Here is a 22266-nt window from a genome sequence, read left to right as displayed (position 1 = left end):
TTCATCAGTTCATCACCTCAATATCTAACATTTTTAGGCCCAAAACGAAGGCTGCCATGTTGCACTGGCATGTGTACAACCTGCAGGGGCATGCAGACATGATACATTAACACAATTAACGTGTGTTTTCACGATGAGTCTCCTCCAATGTCTCCTTACTTACGAGGCATTTAAAGCAAGCTGTGCAGCTTGCTAATTTTTTCACAGATTGGCCTGACGCAGGAAATATGGAAGCTATAAGCACAAGGCAGGAGTGTCTCTACTCTCCGAGCTCCTGAGTCATTGCTCAGCAATGCCGCTGGGTGCAGTGTTGCACAGCTCACACTCCCGTGTGCAGCAGCTGGGTGAAACAAGCAGGGGGAGGATCTTCTTGTTGTTCTGCCATTCCTAAATGTGTGAGCTCTAATTTCTGACAGCAATTCAGCTGGAATTCCAATGAAAGAGCAGGGTACTAAGTTGTAATAACCTCATCATGTAACGTTCATCACCTGGTAATAGGCAAGAGACAAGAGGAGGCAATTCAGCCTATCCAGCCTGTTTGGTAGTACACAGAAATCTCATCCACTTGTTTCTTGAAAGAAGCCCCAATATCAGCTTCAACATCATGGTTGGGCACTCCCATAACCTTTTGGGCAAAGAGATGCCTTAAGTTCTCAGTTTTAAATGCACTTCCACATAGTTTCTTGTGTGGTCTGGTTTGAATTGCACTGTTTATTCTGAAGAAATCCACTGGTCTGATATTCAAAGGTACAAGGGTTCAGGGTACATCAATTCATGATGTACAGACACTGGAAGGAATGATAATGTATTAATAACTGCCCACAATTAGCTTTTTTTTCCCTTCTGCAGAAGTCCAGCTGGTTATGTTTAAGGGTCACACTTCTGAAACCCAGAAATTGTTACAGGGTTGATATCACAGTACATATCGCATCTCGAAAGCAAACTGATAAACTTGCCTGTAACAGACACCTAAATGAATTAGCCCGGGAACAAGAATTCAGATGGAACAAATACCAAAAGAGACAGAGCAGCATGGCTGGTGTAAAACATGACGGTGAGATACAAGACTGTATGACAGAAAAGCACAGTCTGCGTGGTTATAAACTTACAAGCAGAAATGCTTAAATTAATGCTTACACAATTAGCTGCCAAATTGTAGGTTTTGATGTTGAAGCCAATTATATTCTTACCTTGTGAGACTTTTAAAAGCAACTGAAATTTTAACAATACTTAGCGAGCAACAGTATGTATTTTATTGTTATTGTGTTCATTAAAAATATCTACCATTTCATCTGGTCTAAGAGATTGCATCTCCCTCAGCACCCCAGCAAGACTGAGTGGGGATCACCGTGCTCTGTGCAGAACAAGCAGGAACCTAATAGAGAGAGCAGGGGCTCTGTCGGCAGAAGCAGAAAACATCCTTGTTCCCACTTGTAGCAGGTCTCCTTAACCATCAGCGTGGTGTAAGAGCACCTACTCACTTTGAGCACTCAAACTACAGGCAATGGCGAGGCCAAACCTGGTAAAACAAATACCATACCCATACCCACCATAACTTACTGGCCTACCCAATTTTCCCTTATGTCTAAACTGGACCAGGAACAAGGTTCGTTAAGCGTGAGCCAGCAGCTCTGACCACCATAGAGCACTGGCTCCTTAGAGAGTGAGCTCGTCGGCAGGAGCCAATCCTTTTTACCCAGTCCCTAACCAATGGTTATGCCATTACTGTGTACCCATTTTGCTACACCCCAATCAACTGGCTAGCACCGAATCTCCTCAGTTGCTCCCTTCGAATCTGAATAACATAACCAAAAGGACAAGCCTCAACACAAGATTGACCTCTTGAGGCTGGTCTAAAAGATTGCATTGGTCTGATCTCACCTTAAGATTAGACATTTTAAGAAAAGAACAGGCACATAGAAGACCACCCCAGCAGTACAGTGTAGAAGAAGTGACCAAGATATAACTATAGCTTTATAAAGAGAATTTAAGAATTCAATGCCACATCCTAAAACAAGTCTGTTCATGGCTAATCTCACTCTCACATTTTTGTGCTTTTAACTCCAAATATTAATGAATGCACTGCAAGCTGGCTGAGCACTTCATGCTGTGGAGACTGGGCTGTTATTTTTCACACCCTCAGCAGTGGAGGTTTCAGACACTGGGGAAGGGGGTGTCTTAAATACAGCAGTGGATCTAATCCCCTCAGAATACCTATTCAAGATAAGTACAGTAATTGTAACTGAAATCCTAACGCCTCCTCAAACAGGGAGCAGCAATAGCTTTGGCAAGTCGCTGTTAAAAGCATAACACTTCTCTGTGCATTAAACAAAGGAAGGAAATAGGTCTTGTGGTCCAGTTGCCAACACACAGTTTAAACCGGTTAGCTGAGCAAAAATCTATGACCATGTACAGGTAGGCACAGAAATGTACAGGACATGCAACAATGTGGTAATTCATCTGTCCTATGCCAGCCAGTCTCACAAGATCAGGTCCATCTGAAATAATTAAATCAGTAATTGGGCAAGTTAAGTAGTATAGCACTGGGCCGAAGTGAATGTAACCTCCTGTGGCCTTAAAATGTTTTCATCATTAATCTCTGAATTATTTACAAAATCACCTGCAGTTGATCACAATCAAATACATTTCATCCCTCTAGATACAGATGATTTAATGGTTACGTAGAAAACCTAAGCTGGAGCTCCCAAGGAGCAGTTCTAGAGATGCCTAATATAAAGTTTGAACTTAACTGGCTATAAAATGTCACAAATCAGTGAAAAACCCATAGTGTGATCCTTAAGCAAATCTCTGGGACTTCAGCGTCTTGTGGTTTTTGTTCCAGCTGAAAGTACCGAATTCCTCCTTCTTTAATAAGATTTTACAGACGGTTATCTACTTCCGGCAGTGCTGCTAAAATAAACACATTGGGTGCTATACTGCTTCTAATCTGCACATCAGCTGGAACGTCTATCAAGAACATCACAAACACCAGCAAATCAGCAGGCCCCGTGAGTGCAAGGTGTATCCGGTACAATTCACTGGGAAATAAGACAGAGATCATAAGTTCGTTTTATTGTTTCAAACGAAACAAACAAAAAGTAACGTGCTCTTTAAGCCGTGTGGATCAGTTTCGTACTGCAGGGTTGGCCAGGCTGTGGAAACACTTCCCCACAATAAGCTATTCATTACCAAAGACAAAAGCTTTGTTTGAATACAAAAGGATCCCAGATAACAGTGTTTGCTCTTTCAGGCCAAACTAAGCTTCCTCCTCCCAGCACAACAGACCTTCATCAGCCTGCCCACAGAGAAATGCGCTTCAAACAAATCATTAAGTTCTCTAAAGCGGCTCTTAGCAAGTTTCAGTTAAACATGAGCTTAAGAGAAATCTGCCGCTTCCCCAGTTTTTTTGACACTGTCTACACATTGGAGAGCAGAATGAAATTCCTGTTGGGATGATGTTTTCTAGTAGTAGGATTGGTGCTTAAAACTGGAGAACAAGAGTTGCAAGTTACTGTACTGACTAAACAGCACTCTTGGAATACAAATAACTAAACTAAATGGGAGAGAAGAAATGAATTCTTCACCTACCAGTAACTGGGACTACAAGTTTAAACCACTGGTCTCTCTCCAACAGTAATTTGGTCTTGTCTGTATGACTGGAATAAATGGACTACTGATATACAGAATAGTTAAGATGAGACAAGATCACTTTATAAGCCACATACAATTTCTTGTATGAGGAATTTTGTCTTTTCGCATACCCCAACTTACTTTCCAAGAGACACACAGACAGGGAGAGAAGCTTGGGGTCAGAGTGCAGGGTCAGCCATTTATACAGCACCTCTGGAGCAGATAGGGTTAAGGGCCTTGCTCAGGGGCCCAATGGGGTGGGAGTATCTCTGCCAGCCATAGATACGAACCGGCAACCTCCCAGCCACAGGCGCAGATCCTTAGCCACAGAGCCACTGCACCGCCCTATTATATATACATGGAGTTAATACATAAAGTCTCTTCTGTTAATCCTTCTTAACTCCTACTAGTACACTAACTGCTGCCTCCTTAAATAATTTACAGATAAATTGCTGCACCTGGTGACATTAATGTTTTTCTCAAGGTCATTTATTTTGATCAAGTTCTCATTTATCTGACCTCAGTGAAGAAATTCTCTTCTCAGCTCCTGAAGAACCCTCACCAGCCAGGGCTAAATCTCACACAAATAAAACACAAGAAACAATAAGCAACAACACTCAAGCGTTTTGGGTTCGACCTCTCCACAGAGTTGGCCATGATTCCTGAGAGTAATGTGTAATCTTCGTGGTCCAGTTTGCTTGTTCACTCACACACAAGCTTGTCCTCATATCCGAATAGATCCACTCCAGTACTGATCCAGTAAGGATTTAACCAGCTCCATAATGATTCTTTCAGCTAAATATGAGCAATGTGGATACACTGCTCTAAGATGAGCTTTTACTGACCTAAAATAATATTTATTTTAATCCAACGCTACACTTAAAAAAAAAAAAACTAAAGCAAATATATATGAAACGTATGTGACCCACAGCCCTCACTGCAGTGTTATGACATTATAAAGACTGATTATGACTGTATGCTGGAAAGTAAGAGGAAATTCCCTAGTGATTAAGACAAAAGTCCAAGTTTCAATTGCATCTGCAAGTTTAACGTATTGCACCGATAATTACAGTTTTTTTTGCTGTATTTCTCACATAATGTGTAGTCTCTCCTCTACAGGACAGATCATGGTCAAATGTACTGGACATATGAAAGAGCTGTTCCCTCAACTGTTCCATTACAACTGTAACAGTAGCTCTTTGGACTGAATTAATTCTAATTCTGCTCTAAATACTGTAGGTTTGTGCAGTGTTTCCAAGTGAGCACTAAGGAAGCTGAGCTAGTTCTGTCTTCACATCGTGAATGTCATCTTCATCTGCAGGTTCGTTGCCAAGGTGAGCCGGCGCCAGCGGAGGGGTTTGAAAGAACTGGGCTGAGCAGCAGATGAAGACTTTAGTCAAGGTCTGAGCAAGTACCTCTCACTGAAGTCTAAATTCAGACACTTGAGTTGCAGATGCACATAATGGTAAGCCATATTTAAAACAAAGGTACTGTAAGTAGGTAATAATCCCAGGGCAATAAATTACACAGATTTGTCAAAAATACCTCCCTGTTCCCTAGCAAGCGGTAATTAACGTTCACATACAGTTCACTTGAGAAACAGGCTGCCAATTAGCATGACTGCAACAGTACATGTTGCTGCAAAATCACTTTAAAGAAGGGAAACAAGATTAAGATTTACTCTATTTATTCTCAAATAGTGAAGACTAAAAGAGAAGAGAAAGTGATAAAAATATTTATAATCTTAAAGGAGGAGCAAGACTCAAATAAGGACCTAAGGGAAAAAGTGGAAATTAGGTGGAAATGCAATTTGCACTGAAATCTAAGTGTGTCTTTACACAAAGGGTAGTGGAGGTCTGGAACTAATCATCAAACTGTGCTATTGACGCATACTCCTGGATTACGAGCAACTGAATTACCTCCTCTTATCTGTTACTTTCTTATGCTCACTAACATGTATTCTCACAGTACAGTACCATATAATTGTCCTGTGATAAATTACTGCAGTCCAGTTCAGAATCCGATTGAAGTCTAAATGTTTTATTACAACTTGGCAGTGGTAGAGCTAGAAAGACAGGAGAATTAAACAGGAGAATTAAATATCTCCTTGTGTTTATTTATGCTACAAGTAAATAGCTGCCCCGTATCTCACTGAAGAGAAATTACCAACCCCACTGAACGTTAAGCAGTTTTCCTCTCTAGGAAAGTTACCACGGTTACAAAGAGGACTTAGGCAATCTAAGCTGGGTTGGTCATATCTAATAATCAGATGCCTTCCAGGAAAAGAAAAAGAGTTTGTAGGGGGTGGAGGGGAGAAGCAGAATTACTACACTCGCAAGATCCAGAAAACTACACAGACAGAAAGCAGCGGCTGTCTATATGCCAGTAAACACTCAATCAGAGAGTGTGAAGTATGTTGTAACCCCATCACACCCTAACCCACTTCAGAATTATTCTGGAAGCATCTCACGTGACCTCTCGCATGAGGTCCCATGGTTTAGAATATGTAGCTCAGGACTGTCCGGCCCATCGCACAAGTCTTCACGCTGGCCTGTCAAACAACAGAACTGGCAGATTCGCCCAGTTCATCAAAAAAGCTTCTTTCTGTTATTACCCACAAACATCTATTTCTCTTCACTGGAAAACATGCAACAGGCAATTTCCACACGGCACAAAAGAGCTAAAACAACCAAAGCAGGTAATAACAAATGGGCACTAATGAAGAACTCAACCTGCCCACAAAGCATTCAAAGCAGTTTTCCTGTGAGCCTGCACATAGTAGGTCACAACACCAACTGCAATCTTTAGTTTTATACATTTAGTCAAATTAAAATTAGTAAGAGGCTGTTAATAATAATAATAATAATAATAATAATAATAATAATAATAATAATAATAATAATAATAAGAGCCACACCATTGCCAGTCTGCTGTGATCAGCTCGACCTGACAACAGGTGCGGCTCTGGCTTCTCTGTAAACACCAGCCTGCACTCCTCTTCTCGTAACCTGAACACTCATCTGCTCACAGCGCCCTCAGCACAGCTGCAATCTCCTGCTGCCCACTCTGCCCACACTCAGGGGGTCTCTCCTGACAAGAGCTAGCAGCTACTGTACATCTCAGGGCATGCACTGCCAGTCTGGAGGTTTTCCAAAAGCCTCAGTCTGTGATGGGCACACAGAGATAATTTATTGGCTATATTAGCAGAGACAGTAGTGTCTTAAGCATTTCTGTGGTTGATCAATCATCACCCTTCACTGTGCCTCTGGGAACAATTACTATTAAATATGTACTAGCTTCCAAAAAATTGCTTAAAGGAAAATAAAGGGGGTTTTCTAAGACAGATCCTCCAAAGCAATGGGAGGGACATGGATTAAGGAAGGTCTAAGAGATGTGATGATAAAAACGATGTGAAGCAATTTTGCTCTTTTTGATCTCCTGCTCAGTGAGGTTAGGAGCTTTTTGCCTGCCAAGTTTCAGAATTAGCAGCTCTGGCCAGGGTATGCTTCTTACAGATTTCTACAGGAAAACAATCAGTAGTTGTTTCTTACAACTCAGAATCGTGGGGGAAACCCAGCAAACAACAGGCACAAGGCAGGGTACACCCTGGACAGGACTCCTGTCCAACACAGTGCAGACAGAAACAAACACAATCACAAACACATTTTTTCCCAGAATCCAATTAATGTATCAGTTTGTCTATGGACTGTAGGAAGAAACACACAAGGATATGGGAAGAACATACAAACTCCACACAGATAGCACCCCAGGTCCAGAATTGAACCCAGGCCCCAGTGCTGCGAAGCAACAATGCTACCCACTGTGCCACCATGCTGCCCCGGTCTACATACAGTCACTTTAAAATGCAGACTGCAAATTAAAACATGACTGGCAACAGGAACATGAAAGAGGTACAGACCACTGTTCAGTTAATCAATTATATTCCAAGTCTCACGACCCTACTCCCCGAGATACACCAGCTAACTGGAGAGCCACATGTATCTGTGAACAGAGGCACTGCAATGAAAAAAAAAACGCAACAGCTCTTCCTCTGACACCTGTTTCTCCCTACACCCCTCTCTACCTCGGACACTATCTCGGACAAAAGATGACTAGAAATGCCTTATCTTGAAGTAACTGTGTTACAAAATGCCCAGAGGAACACCAGTAAAATTGGTCAGTTTGGACCTCCTTAAGAACAGTCCTGTTAACAACAGAACTGTCCAGACGGTACACCCATCTCTCATCAACTGAACATTCAGAAAGGCTGACACATATACTGTACTCTCCCCTCATGACAGCAGTAACACAGATCTCAGCTGTGGGAAAGAAACTGAAACAAGTAATTCCCAAATCCTAACAAAAATAAATGCTGTCCTAAAACCAAGTGTGCTTTTAATGAGTCTTAGTCAAGAGTGTTACAGACCTGTGGGTTTGGCAGGACACAATCCAAAGCTAACAGCTGTGCTGCCTGTCTCCCGGCTGGGTCTCTCCAGGTGAGGCCAAAACGATGACATCACCCCTGTCAGCACACACCTGTTTCCTGAGGAAGCCCCTCCTCCTCCAGCCTTTCTAAAGTCTTAAAGAGACAGAGTCCTTAAGGACACACATGCCCCACCAGGCTTTAAAGTTCAGTTTTTCAGCTCTGTAGTTGTTATTTTGCCCTCTTTCACATAGCTGCCCAAAGATGTTAGTTCCCGAGGAAACAACCAACCAGGCATGAAAATTGGGGTCTCCCTCAGCTTTGTGAGATCTTGTGAGATCAGCTTTGTGTCATGCTGAAGCATCCTCTTTCAGCATGACAGGTTTGTCAAGTTGCCTCTTCATTTAAATTGATTAACACACAGCCTGTATTTGATTAAGCAATTTTTTTTGGTAGCTTTTTCCTAAAAATAGCTTCCTCTGACTTGGCCATCATTTGAAGGAAGAAACAGGAATTTTAAAAGGAACAGTTTTTGTACAGTAAGTTAGGAATATATATTTCTTAATACAAGGCAGCAGAGTAATATGAGTACCAGGAAAAAAAAATACCAAAGCTGACTTTTGCTTTTAATTTCATTTAACATTTTAATACTACCTCTTGCTATTTAAGGAATTTAAGAAATGGATGTGAAGGATAAAAGATCACTTTATTGATTCATTTGTCATTCATTTGTCAGTATTTCAGAGAGCCTGTCATGCTCAGAGAGCCTAGGAGACAAACTTAACACAGCAGTGAGTGGTTCTGGAACTGTAGGACCAGTGTGCCTTTTCATTCCAGCTCAGCTCTTAATGAGCTAAACCAGCTCCATCAATCATTATTTGCCTAACTGGACCAATTTTAGAGCTCTGCAGGAAAACCTGCAGAAACACTGGCCCTTCAGGACCGGGAATGGTCACCCTGCCCTACATTCACCTCAAACATCAGTGCCAAGACTTCACAGAAACCTGTCTGGCCATTCAGAATATTGAAACAGGAAGTGCACGCACCCAGAATTATCTGATGCTGACATCGGCTAACCTGCTTACATACTTGCATCCAATTTCACAATTCGGCAGAAAAAAACATTTTCAGAAGCTAGTGCAAACTCAGAAGCACAGTCTTTGAATGAACTTATCCCTCTGAGCCAGGATGTTCAGTCTAGTGCCCCCAAGATGACAACTGAGGACACCGTGTTGTAGCAGGTGCTTTTAACCACTGCTCATAAGAGTAGGGTGTCCAGGCTAAATTCCAGGAGTGGGGCTGCTGGTGCACAGTGGCCACCAAGATTCACCCAGGTGCGGGCTGCCCTTTAGTGGTGTCCTATACATAAAGCACTTTGGGAATATTTAGGAAAATCAAAATCAAATCAAATCAAAGTTTATTTATCAAATGCACAACAATACAGCGTGCAGTAGTAGTTGCTGGTAATGAAATGTCGTTTCCGCGAGCTCACAAAAATCAGAAGAATCACAAAAATCACAAAAACACAAAAATCACAAAATTGAGGTTATGAAAATAAGGTTACATAATCATAGATGTAATAGAAATTTAATAAAACTCAATATGAGTAGAGCTGCTTTGTGTCCATGGTGTATGCAATACATACAGTACAACTAGTGCGGTGATACTGAATACATGTGAAAACTGTGTGTCCATGTAGCCATTAAAGGAGCTGCAGGTTGGCTATTTAGCAGTCTTATTGCCTGGAGGTAGAAGCTATTCCGCAGTCTGTTGGACTTGGACCGAATGCTTCGGTACTGTTTACCGGACTGTAGGAGGGAAAACAGTTTGTGATTGGGATGACTGGGGTCCTTGAGAATGGACCTGGCCTTCGTCAGACATCTAGCTGAGTAGATATCCTGGATGTTAGGTAGCTCACAGCCGGTAATGAGCTGTGCTGACTTCACCACCCTCTGCAGTACTTTGGCGATCCCGGGCGGAGCAGTTCCTATACCTGGCAGTGATGCAACCAGTCAGGATGCTCTCAATAGTGCGCCTGTAGAAGCTGGCCTGGATATGTGATGGCAAGCCAAACCTCTTTAGCCTACAGAGAAAGAATAGGCACTGCTGTGCTGTTTTGACCACGGTGTTGGTGTGGTGGGTCCAGTTTAAGTTCTCTGAGATGTTAACTCCCAGGAACTTAAAACTGCTCACCCTCTCCACTGCAGTCCCATTGATGTAGATAGGTGTGTGATCTCCTCCCTGGTGTTTTCTATAGTCCACAATCATCTCCTTAGTCTTACTGATGTTCAGAGAGAGGTTGTTCTTCTGGCTCCATGCTGCCAGGGTTTCAACCTCCTCCCTGTACGCAGACTCTTCACCATCTGTGATCAGGCCGACGACTGTTGTATCGTCCGCAAACTTAATGATGCAGTTTGAGTTATGCCTGGCGACACAATCATGGGTTAATAAGGAGTAGAGGACAGGACTAAGCACGCAGCCTTGGGGGGCTCCAGTGTTTAGAGTCAGGGTAGAGGATATGTTGGAGCCCACCCTCACCACCTGCGGACGTTCATCAAGAAGTCCAGGATCCAGTTACAGAGGGAGGTGTTCAGTCCCAGGTCCTGGAGCTTGATGACACACTTTACAGGCACTATGGTATTGAATGCTGAGCTGTAATCAATAAACAGCATTCTCACATATGTTCCTTTCTTATCCAGGTGTGAGAGGACAGTATGGAGGGCAGTGGCAATAGCATCTTCTGTTGACCTGTTGAAAAGAAGCACTAAACAAGCACTATACAAATTCTTCTTCTTGCTTAAATTATACTAAATGCAGTAATATGCAGTAACTTCTCTTTTTATTTCAGGACCAGAGAATTTCTGTGTACAACATGAAGTGCCACTCACAGACCACCAGAAGAAGCCTAATTGGTATTTTTGTGAACGGAAGGCCACTGACCTCCACACAAACATAGCTGACATTTTTTGTTCTTTTTCTTTTCTCTGCGTCTCAATAGCCTATGCGCACCAAATGTCATCCTATATTACCTAGAGAAAGGTCAGTGTGTAAAAATGAACACCAGTGAAGCTCTAGGGAGTTACTTTAGCATTTTCAAGTAAAAATCTGGTTTAATGGGCTTTTTATTAATATTAAGGACGTTCAGCCTATTAACAGACCCTGGGTATTAAACACAAGACCTACTTATCTTTAAAGTGTTAATGCATTAAAAGGCCCAGCCATTCCCCCAACCTAATTTTATTAAATTATTAAACAGAGGTTGGACACAGAGTAGCTGTCTGTCATCTGTCACAATCTATCCCTGTTTGAGCCCTGGAGGATTATTTTTTAAATCTGTTTTATCCCCTAATCCTACCAGTTAATCAGCAGGGCTCCACAGACCTGGACTATAACGACTATCAGAAATGTCTCAGTTTCATAGTTTTGTTGTGACCCATAACATTAGAGTGATTATTTTCATATATCTCTTTTACATTGAAACATTTTATCACAGAAAATTCCAAACAGATCTCAACTGCAAGCATTGTTTCTGACACAGAAAAGGACATAGTACCAAAATGTAAGGCCACAACAAGAGCCTTACCGTTCTCCACAAAACACTTTACTGAGGAGAATACCAAATTACCTACGATTTTGCAATGATGTACAAAAGCAGTTACACACAATATGGTGAAGAGAATGACCAAACAACAGGTTAAAGATTCTATACAGAAAAGGCTGTGGGGGTATGGGAGTAACATGCTTCCCAGCCATGTTGTTGAACCCAATACTGTTTTCTTAAAACAGCTGGCTGAGTTCTGACTATTTATAAGCTACTAACTACCGTACGAAATGGCCTACTCTAGTATTGTAACATTTCTTATGTTTTAACAGCTCATAGGTCCTGGGTCTCAGCCTGGGGTCCCCACCCAAGTGGAGTTTGCATGTTCTCCCCACATATGTGTGGGATGTTGATACTGTAGGTGTTCCAGTCTCCATCTCTAAATAAAAGCATAGCCTGGACCCTTATCAAGAATAAGTGCCTGATGAGGATGGAAGTTGTTGGGTTTTTTACAAAATCCGTCTTTGGAAGAAGCCCTAGCTCAGAGCTCTGAGAGTTCAACAACAAAAAGAAAACAGAGCGGCACAACAGGAGCCCGATGCTGCTGTGTTTCTGTCTGCTCTGTTTCATGCGTGGTGCTGTATAATATATCTGTGCCAAGGCTGCTCAGTTGACTCACTTGTGTAGATCCACATTCCTATTACAAAATAAGAGAGGCCTACACAGCTATTCCACTGGAGAGGACAGGTTAGGCAGTGAGCTGTGATACAATGTACATACACTACGTTTACTGTGCTGTGGGTCTAACTGTTAAATTCTATGTGCATTTAATTGTCCATAAACAGGTTAAATTTCAAACATTGTGTTGTTTATCCCTGTTATAATTTAAGCAATACAAAACAAAGCGATAGCAATGCTATCAGCTAATGGATTTTTCTCTCCCGTTTAATTAAAAGCCAGGCTCATTATATCATTGAGAGCTAAGAATAGGCCTTGAAACTGTGTCAGAAAAACAGAGAGGAGAGGAGAGGGAAGGGTAGGTCAGCTTGGTAAAGACTGGTGATCAATCTCGTTTCTCTCTAAATCTAAATCTCTTTTCTTTCTGAATACATTGTTCCAAAAACCAGAGCAGGTCCCTTTGCTGAGATTCTGACCCAATTCGATACGCTAGAAGTGATGAAGAAGCTAGAAGCCCACTCCTTCTCATGATCTGGTGTCCATGGGGGTGTAATGGGTAAAAAGGGCACAAGTAAAGAACTTTGGGATCCTTTAGGAGGGAAATGCTATATACCAGTAATAACTATGATTATTATTGTCTCAGCATCACTGGGGTTGGCTAGGGATCGCTGGGCTCCCAGCTCAACACTCCTACTGATAACGCCACAAACCAGAGAGACCCAGCAGACCACACTGGTCCAAGGGAATCTCAACTCATCAAACCTTGGGCATCTCTTAAACCATCCACTCAACAGAAGAGCAGTATAAATGATAGGCTTCAGTATTAAATTAGGATGTCTTCTTAATCCGTGTGGCTGTTGGCTACATTAGAAGTGCCTTAGCATGCTGGCTTGCAGCTCTTTTTCACAGTTAATAAGTGCTGAAGAAGACCTGTCACTTTCAAGCAACACATTTCTCTAAGAAAAGCACATGTGCCTTCACCAGAGGCATCAGATTGAAGGGAGCGGGTCCCAAGGTCCCATCTGCAGAGGCAGGTCTTGGAGAGTCTCAGAGTCGACTGATCCCTGCAGGACACTGGCTCTTGACTAAGTAGGTTCTCACCCTCATTACCTACAACAAACTAGGACCACTTTCATAGTCCTGCATAAGAAAATGACTTGGGTTATTATGTTGACAAATCGTTTACAATGCGGAGAAGCAATCAGACAAAATGTTACGCTGTATGATCAAAAGTGTAGAATTTAAATCAATCATGTAAATCATGTACTAGTTAGGCCTCATTAAGAATATTGTGTACAATTTTGGTGACCATGTTATACTGTAGAAAACATACACTGCTGCTCTGGAATCCCTCATTGAAATCTCCTACACTGAAAACAGTCTTGAACACAGAAGACTTTAAGGAGACCTGAAGCAAGTATTCAAAATTCTCAAAGGCATCGACAAAGTCAAACCCACAGACTTATTCAGAATGAACAGTGAAAAACAAACCAGTGTATACAAAAGAAAACTACATGGAAGTGCATTTAAAACCAAGAATAACAGATAGTTCTTTACATAAAGAGTTGTGGGATTGTGGAACAAGTTTATGCTGCCCAGCCACCATGTTGTAGACTCCAATACTCTGGCTTCTTCAAGAAACAGCTGATTGAGATCCTGGAAAATGGGCCAGATGGACCAATGGGCCTCTCTCCTTTGTTACCCATCTTATGCTCTTTTTTCTCCTACCACGTGCTGCTTGCATCCTGTATATTTGGTTTTCACACCACAAAACAAACTGATCTAGAAAATATGTCCTTCTCTTTGCAGACACATGGGGACATGAACAAGACTCACATTGTAATGGCACATAGATTTAATAAAATTTGAGCTGAAATATCCATCCACAATTCAATAGCCTACACAATAGCTCACAAAGCTGAAATGGATCAAACTGCGTTAAGTCATAGACGATCAACCAGAACAAACAGAAGAGGTGGCAATCTGTATCCATCCATTTTCTAACTGCTTCTTCCCGTTCAAGGTCGCAGGGGAGCCAGAGACAATCCCAGCAAGCAACTGGCGGATGGGATGTCAGTCCATCGCAGGGCACACGCAGACACAAACACGTACATGCTCACACCAGGCCCAATTTTCTCACAAGCCAATTAACCTACTAGTATGTCTTTGAACTGTAGGAGGAAATAGGAGTACCAGAGGAAACCCACGTGAACACCGGGAGAACATACAAACACCATGCAGATAGCGCACCAGAAATTAAACCCAAGGACACCAGCGCTGCAAGGCAGCAATGCTAACCACTGCGCAACCAAGCCACCCAGTGGCAATCTCTGTAGTATCAAAGTAGCTTGTCCTCCATTTACTATAAAACCTAACTAAGTAGTCTGCATATGTCTACATATCACATTTCGCATATGTTTCTCAAGAGGCATAACAGCATAACAGCAAGAGGAGGTGGTCAATCACTTTTGTCAAAGAAGGATGAAACTGTGCTCTGCACCCAGTGTCACACAAGCTTTCCACATTTCTGACTAGTGCCTCAGAGTGCCAACAGCTGCATGCAGTTTTCCTTTTAATTTGGGACTGAAATGTTTAATAAAGCACATGACCTGCTTAGCGCAGGATTACCCAGTATGCTGTTTTTGCATGATTGAAAATCTCTGCTGTGCACCAGAGGGGATGAGACTGTCATACCTTCCTGGTGTTTAAATATTCAAGACACAACAAATGCAAAAACACAACCATCATACAGGCTTGTCAGAATCCTGCTCCTACTACACCATCCACAGAGATTCCTAATGTCACTGGGCGTCATTCGGCACTGGGGATTACTGTTCCGAACATGACATGGTGTTGATACTGTCATCTGTCATTCTGTCTGTGGTCTACCAATTTCCTTCTTGGTCTTTGTAATTCTCTAGGCCACCATAAAGGTATACAAATTAACTCACAAACATGGACTCACAGCAAGAATATCTACAGGGGATCTTTTTACATTTAAAACCCTTGCTCTTTTCCCACCTTTAGGCACAAATTTAGAAAATTCAACTTTTTTGACCAAAGAGTCCTCTTACCCCCCAGGGGAGCCAGAGACACTGGAGGGAGCCCCCAAAATCTGCCAGAAAAGGGGTCAGGTAAGTTAGATAAGTGTTTATCTCAAATACACCTCCCAGGATGTCAGTTTAGTTTTTTTCCCCTGCCAATAGCTACATATTTTCCTGGCTTTGGATACAGTTTTCCTATCAGTTTACCCTGCCTTTTCTGCATTTTGCTGTGCTGGACTGTGGTAAAAATATGATCTAGCATGTGGATAGCAGCAACACCGCACAGCTCCAAGACAAAAACAAGGAATATTGTGCTGTTATCATAATCTGGTGCAGTGAAGCACACAAAAGGCAGCTGGTGTCAAATGTAGAGGAAAAAGTACAACATTCACATGCAAACTCACCACTGGGGAAGATTTCCATATGGCAGGAGGCATGTTTATAGACTATATGATAGCAGTCATAAGCAGTACTGTACAGTGCAGCAGGAGAGTCTGTCATAATGATCTCATTCATAACTCTCTTCAATAAAAAAGCCTCACCTCAAAAAGAGCTGTAAAGTACAAATCTAACAGATGGGTTTACAAGTCAAATACAATTCCTTGAGTTAATATATTGCTTTTACTTTAAGACAATTTTACATGTTAGAGGGAACCCAGTTCATCCAACACTGAAGTCCAGCACCCACCTGGGTGACAGACTGCAGCCCCACTGTACACATCAGGTGGGCAGGTGAGAAACTGCTTCACTGACTGCTTTAGGGCGGCCAGATTGTGAAAGCCGAAAGTGGAATTTAGCCTGGCTGACACTGGTGTTAAGAACCCTCCTCTTTCAAAAAGTACCAAGTGATCTTTAATGACCAAGTACTCAGGACTGCAGTTTAATGTCTTCACAGGACAGCACAGTGTACCCTGTCACCACACTAGGGCATTGGTTATGAAATACTGGTCCAGAAGGAAGAGGGCCACCTACTAGTCTAACATCATCACTTGCAGCAGCAGCCCAGGACTGCCTGGGCATGCTGAGCTTCTGAGAGCAGAAGGGAACAGCCAAGAGCAAGGTAGGACTGCTGGTGTATTATGCAAGGATGTGGATGAGAACCTGGCAGGAGCAGAGACGTTTGCAGAGCCAGTGGCTCCACCTTATCTGAGTAAATTACTGGGTCAGACCAAGGTTATTAAAACCCACCGCTACACCCACAGATCTCCTCACCCTTATAAATTAACAGTGATTCTTACCTCACCTCTCTATCCCAGGACAGGCTGGTCCCACTGTTAACACAACTGAAGGGGGTGGGTGGGACACGGGTACTCCCTCCTCCCCAGTGGGGCAGGACTGGTGCCTGTAATCAAGCCAGTGATTAATGGAACCCTGCAACGTAACAGCTAGGTAACCCCTCTTTCACACAAACCCAGAGATCCACCATGGGAGGAGCCCCGCAGAGCCCTGGATATCCAGGGAAAGCAAGGAACGGCGGTACACGCTGCAAGGCCATGGCAAGGGAAAACACAGGAAATCGTCAAGAGTTACAGCCAAAAGTACTTTACCACAATATACCAAATATTCACATGCTCCGTCTTTTATAGTCCCAAATATAGAGACCTATAACCTGCATAAACATTTTCCTTTGCACAGTCTATTAAAGGTTTCAAAGGGAAAAGAGGTTCTGTACAGCAGGTCTGTGGCACCCCCACAGTGTAGAGTCCTCCAGCCTGGCCTGTGTCTGATTAGAGCAGTTCTGCCAGGGCTCTGCCACACTGCAGTCACCGTCTCCCACATTTCAAGACGGAAAAGCTCAGGGCCCTTTTCTTGCTAACTTATTTGTATTACAAATAATAGGCATGATCATGCTTAACACAGCCAGCTGCAGCTAATCTGCATTTTCTCAGCATTGGATTGTTTGGGCCGTGGAAATCTGAAAATGAAAAAATGAAAAAAAAAACTAATCTGACCCCAGCTTTGATGTGTGAACAGAGAACAGCGAGACTTGTATCTCAGGAAGCCCTGTCTCACAGTGTGGTTTATTTGAGTTAGCATTGTCTTACAGAAACGTTCAGTTCCTGCGCCAGGCCAACAGGAGACAGAGTGCCTGGCCGAGGTGCCATCTCACCTTTGTCTGAACCCATCTCACAATTTATGTGACAACTGGGGCAAAACTCTGGCACCCAAAACATCTACCTGTTTCACAGTGGTGGGTAATAGACTCGAAATGGGAGGTGTCACGTTGACACATTCTCCTTTTTTTAAATAGGGGTTTCTTCTCAAGGCTTCTTAATTCAACTTGTCATTATACTTACACAGGTGCATATTATAGTGAAAAGTGTTTTTCATTAGTCACTCAGTGCAGTATATAAATAGAACAGAAGATAAGACAATAGACAGTAACACAATAACAATAACAGTGTAATAACATAACATGTAATCAAAACTGTCCAAATACGCAGACAGAGAAAAGAATACAACAAGGGGTCAAAACAGAAACACATCCACATGAATTACACACATTTTACAGTCACTGAAAAGGAATTTGCAGACTATGTAAGTTTGCAGAATGCCATAACTTGGCATTGAAAATATGGTCCATCTGAATATAAACAGCCCTTTCAAAGGGTAAAGGAGATGTGGCACAGGACCGGTGAGTCACTGTGATCTGAGCGAATCACTGTGCAGGTAATTAATACGACAGTCATGTGCCAGCTTTCTCTGAGTGCAGCTTCGAACACATCCTGCCAGCAATGGAAGGAACAGAGTGTGCACTCCCACACATCCCAGAATTCTTCCCCTCCGCCTCTTTGAAATTGACATGGATATGATACAAAGGGCAAAACACTCTTCAGAGAATACTATCAGGCCAGTTAGCCTTACATTTCAGCATAAATATTACACTGAGCTTGTTTGATTATTAGTAACTTATTGATCAGACAACCTCATCAACACATTCTTAAAATAAGCCATGGTATCATCTTCAGTACCATGGCTGGCTAGTTTGTTCCATACTTCCACAACCCTTTGTGTAAAGAATTCCTACCAAATCTCGGTTTTAAATGCACTTTCACGTAGTTTCCACATATGTGCTCATAGTTTTCTTCTGTTGGAGACTAAAAGGGTTCAGTTCCTTCAGCCTGTAAGTGAAAGACAATCCCAAATTAGTCCGAACTATGAAGTGAAAACTACTTTTCTAAATAAAAGCTTAGCATTTAATTCGAGACACTTTAAAAGACTTCACATTATCAGATTTTTCTTCCCTCTCTCGGTTAGTGAATCCTTTTCTTTCTTTTTTTCCTGTGAGGAACTGAATGATCAATACAGAATCATGCCGGGGTTTTTCACATTTTAATCATGAATGACCTTAGCTGGGGTACATCTAACTGGACTAAATAGTCAAATAATAGTTTCATGTACCTGGGTTGAGTGGGAAGGGGGGAGGAGACAAGCAAACATCTGGAATGAGAATGACAACCTCCACTGAAGCTGACACACCTGCAGACAAGAGCTCTCGTCCATAATCCAGGGGGCTTATTGTCCAATCACCATTGACAGAGAACTTTGGAAACACATTTACCCCACAATCAGTGCTCAGCAGGCTCGTGGAGTCATGTCCCACGGACAGATGTTTTCTTCACAGAGAGCTCGCCCCCTCGCTGCCCTCCCCTCCTGGCCAGCCTCTCTCTAACAGCGCCAGGCTAGAGCCTGAGCTGAGGTGCCTAGCAACATGGCAATTTACTCAGCCCAGCCTTGTACAGAACAATCTGGCTGCTCACCTGGCGTCGCCCCCCCCACTCCTGCGCCCTGCGCCCAGCACCCTGCTCCGTGCTGCAGCTCGACAACGAGAGAGGAAAGGCACTCATGCACAGGCTCTGCCTCGGACCCGCCCAGTACTTTACCAGAATGGCCGCAGTCACAGGCTGAAGGAAAGCACAGTGGGCAGTGGGAGGGGACAGCCGCCATGACACAGAGGCACAACGACCGCTGAATCTGGAGACTGCGGCACAATACCAAGGAGAGTGTGACGTTGTCTGACATAGTGCACAAGGGCCCCAGTTGTCCAGCAGGACAGGCGTTTGCTCAAGCTCAGTCACATCTATTTCACAGAGCAGGCTGGGCAATCAGCCTTCCATCCATGTTAGAAAAATCTATAACTGACATACAGTAGTAAAGGGGCTTAACTGCAGCTTCAGAATCACATTATGTAACAAGTGCAGCTTGTACCAAACAATAAAGTCCAGAGGAAGGTTTCCAAATTGCCAGGCTCACGGTTCCTATCTCACATGCTGACACCCTGCTCTCCTCCAAGCAGGAATCCCTGTGAATATGAAGACAAGGCCTGTTTTGTGGCTCTGCCGCACTGATACAGTAGGCCAGGTCAGGAGGAGATACCGTTATCAACAGTTACGGCATGTCCCCTGGTTAAAGCACAGCAATGTGCAAAACAGCACAGGGGAAAAGGACACTAACACAAGAGAAACAAATACCATATTGAGAAAAACATAGTATGACCTACAAATTATCAACCACTTTTGCCATGGTGAATGTTTACAAGAGCACTTTGTTCATAAGAGTTGGGGTGTTAATCTCAGTGTGCTGGCTATAATCCACCCTGGAGTTATACAATCCAGCCTCTCTAAAGATGCCCCTTAATTCAGATGGTAAAGCAGGCTCCCATTCCCCAGTCTCTCTCTCTCCCTGATCTGCTGTGTAGTGGGGCTGCTGTGTGTCACCCAGGTCGGGCTGCACTGAAGCTGGGGAATAATTAGGGTCCCTTTCTAAACGTAAAGCACTTTGGGATCCTTAAAATGAAAAGCTGTATATGCAGAGGCAATTATTCAGTCTTCATTATGACATCCTAGTCCTACTCTCATTTTAAATGCATTACTTTTGAGCTCCATATCAGCGAAACAAATTATACACAATCGCCACACAATAAAAGGCACACACCAGAAATATTGTAAAACAATTAAACAGCAAAGTGCCGCAGCATCTCGTACAACGGTTAACTACAGTATGTATAACTCATGGCTGACTCAAATCAGCATTTAACCGCACGAACTCGATTAAAAGAAACACAGTAAACAAAACAAAGGAATTATTTTGGAAACTACTCGGGAATTGTTTCGCTTGTTTATTTAGTACAACAGCCAACCAAGCAGGTCGCAGTAATTTAAAAAGGTAAAACGACCCGTCACTCTCCTGCAGCCTACGAGGCACCGCCGTTAGTCCCACAGTTGCCATAGCAAACCTCGTGACACCGCACGTTCTTGACTCGTCGTTTCTGAGGCTCCAGCCCGCAGCCACAGGCAAGCGGACACTGGGCGATCTGTTTTAACAAAGATTACAAAGCTACTAACGAGACTGACTTTATTTTGCCTAATCGTATTTTTTTATATGAGGGCAGAGAAAGCGGATCCACGAAGCTTAAAAAGTCAGTAGTGTATTTGTTTGCAGATGTGGCTGTTTTATCAATCCGGAAAGTTTTGAAAACTCTGTAAAAGACGAAATCCAATCCCGCGTGTCGTAAAACAAAAGCATTGCAATAATACGGTCAAGGGAATTAGCTTTATAGAGTACTAGCAGAGCAGAACAGTTCTTAAATACGTCAGCAGCTCAAGTACAGTACTGGGCCAGTATCATCCTTACAGTCAGGAGCAGTGTCAGGCCGAAACACAGCAAAAGGCAGTTCTTGCTCATTACCGGGAATAACCGTGTATCAGAAACCGTTATCGATTTCCCTCAGGATGAACGCACATTTATGGTTGTTTAAGGAACGTACGTCCGAAGACAAAGTTTAATTTATGAAGTGAAGGGGTGGACCGCTGACGTCAGCCCATCAGCACAAATGAGTGTTTACATCCCAGCTATTACAAACACAGGAGGAGTCGAGCCACTGTCCGTTCAGCGGCGTCACTGCTGGTCAGCACCCCCGATCACCCCGATCCTACGGAGATACAGTCGTGTCACGGCGAAACACGCAGCGCGCGGCGGGGCACGGGACGCAGGACAGCCATGCGGTGCGCAGTTTCATCAACTACAGCAAAGGACTACGCCATAAACCCCCAGCAAGACCCAGGATACTCCACAGGCCGACAACTGTCCATGCAATCAAAAAATCCCTATTCCTAACTGCAGCGAAACACACATTCTCTGGGTAAATATATAGAAATAAGACTAGTCCTGAGAGCACGCATTAAGTCTCGCAATGATGCATATTATTTAATTTCTAAATTAACCTGTAAGAAAAAATCGCTTAATTACACATTTGACACCTATTATTCCGATGTTTGGCTTAATCTTTAAAGCCAAGCTAAACTAGATAGCCGTCTATCGGGACTGGCGCTGCATGTGGGTTACCCACAGATGGAAGCGGGCAATCGTTGATAGCTTTAACTCGCTGATACTTACTGCGTAGCGCTCACTCGCTCACACAGCATCTTCAGACGCCAGTGGCACAGGCATCAGGCGCTAATGTCATTCTCAGTCTGTCTCCCGTGCACTTGTCCCACAGTTTATCCCACTGTGCTGATGTTCGTCCTAGCATGACATTCGTAAGTCTAGCCAAAACAGAGCCTCCCCCAGCTCTCTGGTTCGTTTCGTCGTAGTTAAGCGGGCTAAGAAGAGCCTCCGTACTCACCTCGCACTCGCGCTGGAGCCCCCGCGCACTGCCGACCCCCCGCTGCCCGAAAGGACTCGGGTGCAATAATCACCGCCGCGCAGCCCTCACCCGCCAGCTTCACCCAGCGCTGCAGCCAAGGCAACCGCCTCTCGCGAGATCTGCGCGCCCGGGCCCGGGAGAGAGAGAGGTGCTGCGCGTGAGTTACTCCCTCCGGTCTAAAGCGTGAGCGATGCTGTGTGTGAGATCGGTGTATCTCACACGCAGCCCCTCGCTCCGTCATAAGTGGCGGTGTACTGTACTGTATATCGTGGTTCCAGAAAGTAGCAATATCATTTGGAGCGGG

The 22266-nt window shown here is 43.4% G+C and overlaps 1 protein-coding gene across 15 annotated transcripts in view; it reads right to left on the bottom strand.

Annotated features, from left to right (window-relative positions):
• Positions 1–22266, bottom strand: part of usp54a (ubiquitin specific peptidase 54a) — a 99631-nt gene extending 77365 nt beyond the window's left edge. For 6 of the 15 annotated variants that reach the window (XM_069189292.1, XM_015347776.2, XM_015347778.2 and 3 more), the window contains exon 1: positions 21942–22265. The gene's annotated coding sequence lies outside the window, so the exon portion shown is untranslated. The other 9 variants (XR_001478449.2, XM_015347774.2, XM_015347775.2 and 6 more) reach the window with 7 other exon arrangements.

Source organism: Lepisosteus oculatus, chromosome 4 (assembly GCF_040954835.1).
Source record: "Lepisosteus oculatus isolate fLepOcu1 chromosome 4, fLepOcu1.hap2, whole genome shotgun sequence".
Taxonomy (NCBI): Eukaryota; Metazoa; Chordata; class Actinopteri; order Semionotiformes; family Lepisosteidae; genus Lepisosteus; species Lepisosteus oculatus.
This window is presented reverse-complemented; position numbering and strand designations above follow the sequence as displayed.